This window comes from Pelmatolapia mariae, unplaced genomic scaffold (assembly GCF_036321145.2).
Source record: "Pelmatolapia mariae isolate MD_Pm_ZW unplaced genomic scaffold, Pm_UMD_F_2 NODE_ptg000752l+_length_47010_cov_1, whole genome shotgun sequence".
NCBI lineage: Eukaryota > Metazoa > Chordata > Actinopteri > Cichliformes > Cichlidae > Pelmatolapia > Pelmatolapia mariae.
In genome coordinates, this window is record NW_027052429.1 from 13,518 (window position 1) to 23,449 (window position 9,932).

Here is a 9,932-nt window from a genome sequence, read left to right on the forward strand (position 1 = left end):
ATGGGCTGGTATCATCAAAGATGAGCTTGTGGGGCCTTTTCGGGTTGAGGATGGAGTCAAGCTCAACTCCCAGTCCTACTGCCAGTTTCTGGAAGACACCTTCTTCAAGCAGTGGTACAGGAAGAAGTCTGCATCCTTCAAGAAAAACATGATTTTCATGCAGGACAATGCTCCATCACACGCGTCCAAGTACTCCACAGCGTGGCTGGCAAGAAAGGGTATAAAAGAAGAAAAACTAATGACATGGCCTCCTTGTTCACCTGATCTGAACCCCATTGAGAACCTGTGGTCCATCATCAAATGTGAGATTTACAAGGAGGGAAAACAGTACACCTCTCTGAACAGTGTCTGGGAGGCTGTGGTTGCTGCTGCACGCAATGTTGATGGTGATCAAAACACTGACAGAATCCATGGATGGCAGGCTTTTGAGTGTCCTTGCAAAGAAAGGTGGCTATATTGGTCGCTGATTTGTTTTTGAATGTCAGAAATGTATATTTGTGAATGTGGAGATGTTATATTGGTTTCACTGGTAAAAATAAATAATTGAAATGGGTATATATTTGGTTTTTGTTAAGTTGCCTAATAATTATGCACAGTAACAGTCACCTGCACACACAGATATCCCCCTAAAATAGCTAAAACTAAAAACAAACTAAAAACTACTTCCAAAACCATTCAGCTTTGATATTAATGAGTTTTTTGGGTTCATTGAGAACATGGTTGTTGTTCAATAATAAAATTATTCCTCAAAAATACAACTTGCCTAATAATTCTGCACTCCCTGTATTATGGCTGATACAGGGCAACATAAAGCAGAAAGGGCAGTGGCGAAACTAAACTAGAACCTTGTGCACAGTGCATGAGAAGGCTATGCAATACATGAATAACTTCAACATGAACTGCACAACAATCCTGAAAACACTTAACCTGACATGACACGAGGGATGTCACACAGACTACGAGACATGCCAGACGGTGGCCCGTTTCCATCCAACAGGAAAACAGATGTGAGCGCAGCATCAGTGAGAGTCACAGGGCGTCACACACTGATCCATCCTCCTCCTCTTCCACCTTCTGCTGGCCCTGAGGATACTTTTGTTGTGATTTGGCGCTATATAAATAAAATTGAATTGAATTGAATTAAAGCAGCTGGACTGATGCTCGTGGACATCCATGGAGGAAGAAGCTGCTCTGACACAGATCCACATCTATTCTTTCATTTGAGACACCAAGCTAACAGATGTGATACTGGAAAGTCCACTGGTCCTTAAACATGTGGTTGTGTGGCTGTGGAGAAGGATGAAGGAGTCTGACCTGAGCCAGTGTTTGACATGAACACATCAGCACTGCTGTCAGTGAGCCTAACGACAGCCGTTAGCATCATTTCAGTGTTTCAGTCATAAAAACACTTCCTGTCACTGTGGTGGTTACAGTGACATCATGCAGTTTGTGCTTTGACCTCCAGAGGGCGACAAATCAGCACAGACAGAGAGCTCCATTCAAACTTTGCTGCCATCAGTAATAATTCTTCAAATATAATCATCAGTGTTTGAGCAGTTATGATATCAGGGACAATCTAGACATGTGTGACAATACTGAACATGTCACATGACACACCTTAAACATCATGTGATCCACTCTCAGTCTGCACTTTCATTCATGACTTCAACAGGTTGAAATGAGCTTTGAAGAAACATTCAGTGAAATAAATCTTTCATGGATTCATGTGAGCAGCAGATGAACTTAGTACCAACAACATGTTCAATAACAGAGTCTGAATGAAGCTCAGGTACTGATGCTGCTCCCTGATTGGACGGTTGGTTTCAGTCTTTACTGCACAGGTGAAGGTAGAAAGTGTGACTGGATCTATAGACTGGAAACAGACAAACATGCTGAACATTTGAAGCTTTGCAGCAGAAATGTTCATGTTACAAATACAGCTGATCTGGGATCAGTCACACCTGCAGCTACAACAAGGTTTCATGTCTCCACACGTCAGCATGTGAACTTTACTCTGACTCAGTCTGAGCAGTCAGACGGCAGATTTTAAAGTTAACACATCAACACACACAGATCTCTTATCTTTAATCTGTCACCAGTTAAGCACACAGACGGTAATGTGTTGGTTCATCCTCAGCGCTCAATGAAACTGGGACAGTTTTATAGCTAATAAAATCTTACTAAACTTAAAACTATGAGCAGGAAGTGATCAGTCATCAGTGATGGGACTCTGTTCTCCCCTTTAACTGGAAACAGCCAGCATGAGCAGATAAAACCTGTTTGTTCCAATGAAGTCAACATTCAGATTTTACTGAAGTGGAAAAAACAATAATGTTTATGTTTAAATAATGTTTAAATGTTTGATTTTTAAATGACATTACAGTGTTTAACTTAAAATTAATTTAAAATACTTCATTACAACCAAACTGAACGTAACACTTTAGCTATTTAATTAATTTTGGTATAAATTCATCTATATGTGCAATCAAAAACATGAAGAGATTATCTAAATGCATTTTAAGATTAATTTGTATTAGTCAGCAGAGCCAAATTCAGAACAACAGACTCAAATAACAAGAAGCAAACCTTCATTCAGGCTAAAAACAGTCTTTTTCTTTGCCATCAGAATTATTGTCTAAAGAAAGAAGCAGTCAGAGCAACTCTCTGCCGAGGCAGCTAATTCTCTGGGGATGGTTTACTTTCACCACAATACTCTTATATTTCTGATGTATTCTTTGGCTTTACAATACTGTCTTTGAAGAAATAACACATTCTGTGGCCAATGTCATATTTAGAATCTGTATTATTATTTCCTAATGAAAATGCAAACAAAGGCAGTAGAATTTTAAACATAGTTTTAAATATGAGAAAGCATTTTATGAAAGTTTGACCTTATTTGACCTTAAGGAAGAGGTCAAAGGTCCACAGTAATGTGACTGTCTTAATAACCTGTGTGTGGCAGTCAGAGTGAAGACCAAAAGTGCAGGACTCGGACACAAAGCTGGAATTACTAACACAATGGTTTAAACAAGGCAGGAACTACAGACTTACTAACGAGTAAGTTAGAAACGCTACTGTGAAAGCTCGTGTCAGCTCAGCTTTCACAGTAGTTTGCTGCTACCTTTCAGGCTGCGTTCACACTGCAGGCATCAAATCCGATTTTTTTGACCATATGTGACCCATATCTGATCATGGTGTGACAGTGTGAACGGCACAAATCTGATATTTTCAAATCCGATCTGGGTCACTTTCTCCTTTGAAGCAGCGCTCCTCTAAAACAGTAATAAGGATCATTATTAGGTTATTTACATTATTATGTAAATAACAAATTAACTTAAAGCAAAAATTGGGAAACATAAAGTCCGAAGTCTTTATATTAAGGCCATCAGTCACACAATACTGTTGCTCTGGGTCTAAACAGAGCGCGTTGTCTGTGCTTTAGCTGAAATTAGGCTACGTTCACACTGCAGGTCTTGATGCTCAATTCCGATTTTTTGATCAAATCCGATTTTTTTGTCTGCTTGTTCACACTACAAATAAAATGCGACAGCAAACGCGCTCTAGTGTGAACGCTCAAAGCGGCCCGCATGCACAAAAGAAGACGTCCTTCAGTCAAAGCTGACACTATCAATAACAGTGTAAAAAACTAGCAGACCTTCCACTCCACAATTAAAAACAGTAAGACTCCATAGTGTCAGGATAAAGCAACATTAAATATTGGATCAGCTGTTTGAAATAATTTCATTTTGTATAAATACACACCTGATATAACAGATAAAACATTAAAACCTGCTTAAAACGCACACATAGAGGAGACGTGCAAAACCACCATATATAATTTTCTCTTGACTCATTTTAAAGATTAAAGAGTGCACAGGGCGAACTACTATGTACAGCTTCTTATTAATGGCAATGATCTGAAAATTATCCTTTCAAGTGAATCTATTCATTCTGCTCATTATTCCATTAATCATTCCTACATTCTTCCTACATCCATTCTCATTCCATACAGAGTATTTTGCCTGACAGTTCAAGCTGCACCGTTTTAGTCTCATGCTGAGTCTGGTGCAGGTATTGCACTCAGCTTCAGCTCCTCTCTTTATGGCTGCTCTCTGTTTATACCAACTTTATTGTCTGATTGGCTTTCTGACTCTGGTTTTGACTGCACACCATGCAGCCAATCACATGCAAAGACAGGGACCATGCAGGCCAGGCACGCAGAGAGACGGGGATTTAAAAGCTGGTGTGTTGGGAAAAAGTGACGAAGCAAAAATGTCAAATGAGCAGCATTTCAATGATAGACTGCAAAGCTGAGTGCAGAACTGATCAAAGGGATAAACCTGATTTCATTTTCCTTTGTTCCAAACTTGTCCAGCCTCAGACCTCATGTGTTCTCCCTGGTAGTAGTTAATGCATAAAAATAATGTTTTTATGAAAACACTGAATAAAATGTTGCTTTCTTGAAAAAGATGATGTACATGTGAAAATAAAGTTATACAAAGTGTCTTTGAATGGCAGAGATGTGTGCGTGTACCACAGAGCCATGGCTCACTGAGTGTCTAAATGAGTCTCAGCGGCCTGAACGCTTGAAGTCGTTAATAATTCTTAACTTGTTGGATCTGCTGCTCACCACAAACCAGCACAAGCATGAATTTTAACTGTGTTTTTATAAGTGTTACAGCTTCTCCTAGTAATAAAAACCTCCTTTATTTCCATTCATGCTGCGCAAAGTTGTCAAGCAAATAACAGTTAAATAACAGAAAAGTTTGTTTTTCCACTTTTTGCTACAGAAATTTCTGGATTTTTCACGACTACAGTTTAAAAATCAGAAGGAAAAAACTGCAGTCTGGGCAATGAGCTGTCAGGGCTTTTTTCTATATTTGTACACCTTTATTTCTTACGATTTAAGTTGGCCGTGCCAACAGATTTCTGTCACAGCAGCTTTTTCATTATCATGGAGAAAAACAGTTAAATATGTCACACTGACAGAAAGCAGCCCTGGCATTTTTGGTCTAGGTGGCCGATCATGATCGCTCCAAAAATATATCAAAAATAAAATACCATAGTGTGAAAAAGTGTCACACTTAAATGTTTCAGACCATCACATCTAAATATTACACAACAACACAAGTAAACACAGAATGCACTAAATGAAAATGTTTATTATTAAGATAAATGAACTGTTTGTGTCACAGACCAGAAGCTCCTCCAAAGCCAGACTTCATGCCAGCATCCTAAGAAATTCAGCAACAAATGAACTGAGATCAGTGTGGACAGGGTTATAAAGCTACGGGACTCCACCAAACCACAGTGAGAGCCATTATCCACAGATGGAAACCTTCCTCGGAGCGGCCGGGCATCCAAAAGGTCCAAAACAGAACAACAAAGAGCTGCACGACCCACTCGCCTCAGTTAAGGTTCATCACAAGGGATAAGTAACAAAGTACAAATACTTTGTACTCTACTGAACTAAAGTAGAATTTTCAGGTATCTGTGCTTTACTGGAGTACTTTTTACTTTTCCTCATTACATTCTGAAACAAATATCTGTACTTTGGACTCCTGACATTTTGTTGTTACTTTTGGTTTAACACATTTGCAGGGGGTCATTGTTTCTGTCACTCTGAGCGTACCGTCCTCTTTGAAATAATCACCAGGGGATGTCACAGAACTTTACTATGGCACACATACATGACGTGTGCCACAGTAAAGGGTCCAAGTGGGCCGCTGTGTGGTTTTGGTTTTTTGGCACAGCTCTGCAACGACTGCAGGTGTCCATAAGCTGTGGCTGCAGTACTTCAGCATCTAATTAGCCCTGCAGAAGACGATCAAGCATAAAGGGAGTAACATGTTATGGCAGGTATTTCAAATGCAACGTTTCTATCAGCTCAACAAACATCAGCAAACACACAAACTGTTTTTGTGCAGTTTGTCTCACAGTGTGTTGCAGCTAAAGGTCCAGTTGCTGTATTTCACAGGGACACACAGGGAAAAGAGTTGGAGATAACTTTACGCAGAGATGGAGAAAGAATACAGGACAGGAAGAGGAGAGCTTATATTTAAAGGTAAGGACGGCTCAGTGGGATATAAACTGAAAGCTTACATGGAAGTCTTCACGTTCTCATATTGCTGCAAAGCAAACTAACTGTGTTATTTAAAGAGCACATGAAAGTCCTCTGCAGGTTAGTGCAGGATAATCAGGTTAGTTTACAGTAAAGAACTGTGTGACAGTGGCTGTGGTGCTCGTGGTTACATCAAGAGTAACAGAGATGAACATGAATTTCAGCTGGTGATGCTTACATGTAGAAAAAAGACGGTGGAAACTGTCAGTGTAGAGGATTGAAATCAGCCAGGACAGCTCATCAAATACCTGCTTACATCTTGTTGATTTCAGTTTCTACAAAGAGCCACTGCAGCTGATTTTAGGATTCCCCACCTGCTAAATCACACTGTGAGATGGAAACTCCTGCTGAGCAAAAGAAACAAAGGCTGCTCTCTGTTCTGCCAGAAAGCATCTTGATGATCCCCGAGACTTCTGGGAAAATACTCTGTGGCCTGTTGAACTGTCTCTGCTGCTCGTCTGCAGAGTGACGAGTGTCTCAGCCTTCCACACAGTGAGCCTTTTCTCTTCATTTTGATTGTATCATGGATCTGTTGTTTGATCTCTCCTGGTTTATTTCTCACAGATCTCACTCGCTACAGTGACTACAATAAAAACATCCTGTTTGTGGAACAGCACATCTGATCACTCTGCACTGCACGCTCAATACAAATCTCACTGCCAGTAAGGACCTCAGTCACAAAGAGAAAACCTCAACACATAATATACACAACACATAAATCCCAGCTGTCATAATGTGCACCAAATGAACACTGTTTGTTCTCAGTCCTTGCAGCACTTTCTGTCACCTAGAGCCAGTTAATGTGAGACCAGCCCTAAAGCTCCCTGATCTTTGAAAATGAATCCACTGTGTGAACAAATGTCATTGTCTCTAAGCCCCACAGACACAATCACAGTCTAACTGTGTCCAAATAATCCAGCACATATACAGCAGTTAAGAGACAGAGGGGTCAGTGAGCAGGGACCTTTAACAATGAGAAACTTTATCTTTTGCCAGAATCACACTCTTACTTTTCTGTGTTCATGTATCTTAAGTGAAAGTAAAGCTAATTAGAGCTTAATGGCATGAAAGTGGAAAGTGCTAAAAATAGAGAATTATCCTTTGAAGTGAATCTAAATATTTTCCTTCCTCTGTCTAAAAGAAGCTTCCTCTCCTCTCTCTGTTTATACCAACTCTACTGTCTGACTGGCTTTTGGAGACTCAGATTTGAAGCCAAACAGAAAAATCGATATTGTTTTCACCGAATGTTTTCCAACAGTAAATATTTTTCTAACATTTGTTTCCAGTTTCCGTCCTTCCATGTGTTAATCTGAACTGGAACCAAATGAAGCAGAGTGTAATCACCTCCTACGAGCCCTCCTGTCTCAGTGAGTGGAAGCTGCAGTATCATCTACTGGCTCTTTGTGATTTACAATGTGAGCTCTTCATGGTGGCCTAAACAAACTGTGTGCACGCTCTTGTTGTTAAAGGGAATCCTCCTGCAAAGCCACAAGTCAGCTGTTTCCTGCTCGTCCAAAGTGAACAGTCATGAAAAGATCAATTCATAAAGAAGTGAAGCAGCAGCATCAGTCATGGACGCACAGGTGTTTTTGGAGTCTGTTTTGTGGCACCACCAGCCTGGAGTGACTGGAGCTCCACTGGATCATCACCAGTAGGAAGAACAAAAACAACCACGTGGAACATTTTTGTAGCATTGCTGCACCAGCACACACTGGATGTGATCTGGGAATGCATTTCCTTGCAACATGTACTCAGATATTTATGCAATACTTATGTAAGAATGCTGTTAGTTGACTTCAGCTCAGGTAAAGTTCTTCCCTCCAAGCTGATCACCAAACGTGTGGATCTTAGACTCAACAACTCCATCTGTACCTGGATCGTGGACTTTCTGACTAACAGACCTCAGCATGTTAGGTCAGGCCATAACTGCTCTACCACCATCACACTCACACTGGCACTCCACAGGGCTGTGTGCTGAGCCCGTTCCTCTATGACTGCAGACCTTAGTATGCATCCAACTCCATCATCAAGTCTGCAGATGACACCACGGTGACTGTCTCATCACTGACAACGATGAGTCTGCTACAGGGAAGAATAAAGCACCTACCTGTGTGGTGCTGACAATAACTTGCTCCTGAATACCAGCAAAACCAAAGAGCTCACTGTGGACTTCAGGAGAGAGGAGACAGACACCCATGTCCCCATCTGCATAAATGACACAGCTGTTGAACGGGTCTCCAGCTTCAAGTTCTTGGTGATCCACATCTCTGAGAATATGTCCTGGTCAACTGACACCTCCAGCCTGGTCAAGAAGGCCCATCAGTGCCTCTCTTTCTTGAGGACACTGAAGAAGAACCACCTGTCTGCTGACATACTGGGTAACTTCCACCACTGTACGATAGAGAGCATCCTGAACAACTGTGTCACAGTCTGGTGTGGGAACTGCTCTGTTGCTGACCGCAAGGCACTGCAGCGGGTGGTGAAAACTGCCCAACGCATCACAGGGACTCCACTTCCTGCCATTGAGGATGTCCACAAGAAGAGATGTCTATGCCGAGTATGCATCATTCTCAGGGACTCCACTTCCTGCCATTGAGGATGTCCACAAGAAGAGACGTCTATGCCAAGTATGCATCATTCTCAGACTCCTCTCATCCTGCCAAGAAACTCCTCCAGCTCCTCCTCCCCTCCAGGAGGCGCTACAGGAGCCTTCAGACTAAAACCAGCAGGTTTAGGAGCAGCTTCTTCCTCACAGCTGAACTCAGCCTCCTGCTGAACCTTTCCATCCACACTCACTGAACCCTTCTACACTCCTCCTCCCAGTGACCATGATCATTCTCAACATTCACCACATGCTCACACTGGTTACTGCTGTAGTTTTAGGACACTGACAGAGTCTCTGTTATAGTGCCTACACTGGTCACTAGTCTGTTCAGAGAGCTACACTTCCACTGCTGTAGATATATTCATAGCTCTGTAGATCTGTTTACCTCACACTGATACATCTGTACATATGTAGCACATCTGTATATTTGTCCATAGTACACCTGTAAATCTGCCCGTCTGTACAGCAATATAAAACATCTGTATGCTACACATTTGTTCAGCTGTATGTTTGGTCTCTCTGTTCATGACTATTTCACCACTTATACTACCCTTATCTGTACAGACCAGTACATGTTGCTCTCTACTGAACTTACTGTATATAATCTGCTCTTATTGCACTTACTGATTAGATGCAAACTGTATTTTGTTTCCCTGTATTTAGACATGTATGACAGTAAAGTTGAATTCTAAATGCTAAACATTTAAACAAAAGCAGCTACAGGAGAAGTTTTTAGAAGTGATTTTAGAGGCCAGTAAAGAGAGCATGGAGGCAGATGGAGGACGCCACGTCCACTGAATCTACCGTTTCCACCTCATCCTTCCAGTGCTCTACTAAACTCCCTGCTCTCTCTACCACAGCTGCCTTTGAACTTGCTTGGGACAGGTCACATGACACAGGGGTGTGCTCTGATGTCAGCAGGCAGGTCAGTGGAGCCCTCTGGTGATGGATATATGCCAGTGAAACAGGAGGAGGCCTGAGAACAGACAGCAGGCTTAACTAGCAGGACAAAGTAGCATTGAAGGAGTCATCACAGCCAATCAGTTCTCAGGAAAATAGAACATCACATAAATATTTCTCTTCTTTGATTTTCATCAATGTATTTCCTTTGATATGTTTTCTGTCAACACTTCTGCCTGATTAGAAGCTCATAGGCAGTTCCTGTCACTCTACACTAAAATACTGTAAAGGCTGCCCTCTCTGCCC

At 41.5% G+C, this 9,932-nt stretch overlaps 1 long non-coding RNA gene across 1 annotated transcript; it reads left to right on the forward strand.

Annotated features, from left to right (window-relative positions):
• Positions 1–6,017: 6,017 nt before the first annotated feature.
• LOC134623565 (uncharacterized) lies at positions 6,018–9,368 on the forward strand. Its single transcript, XR_010093376.1, has 3 exons — positions 6,018–6,783; positions 7,408–7,488; positions 7,591–9,368. It is a non-coding gene; the product is annotated as an uncharacterized LOC134623565 (long non-coding RNA).
• Positions 9,369–9,932: the final 564 nt, after the last annotated feature.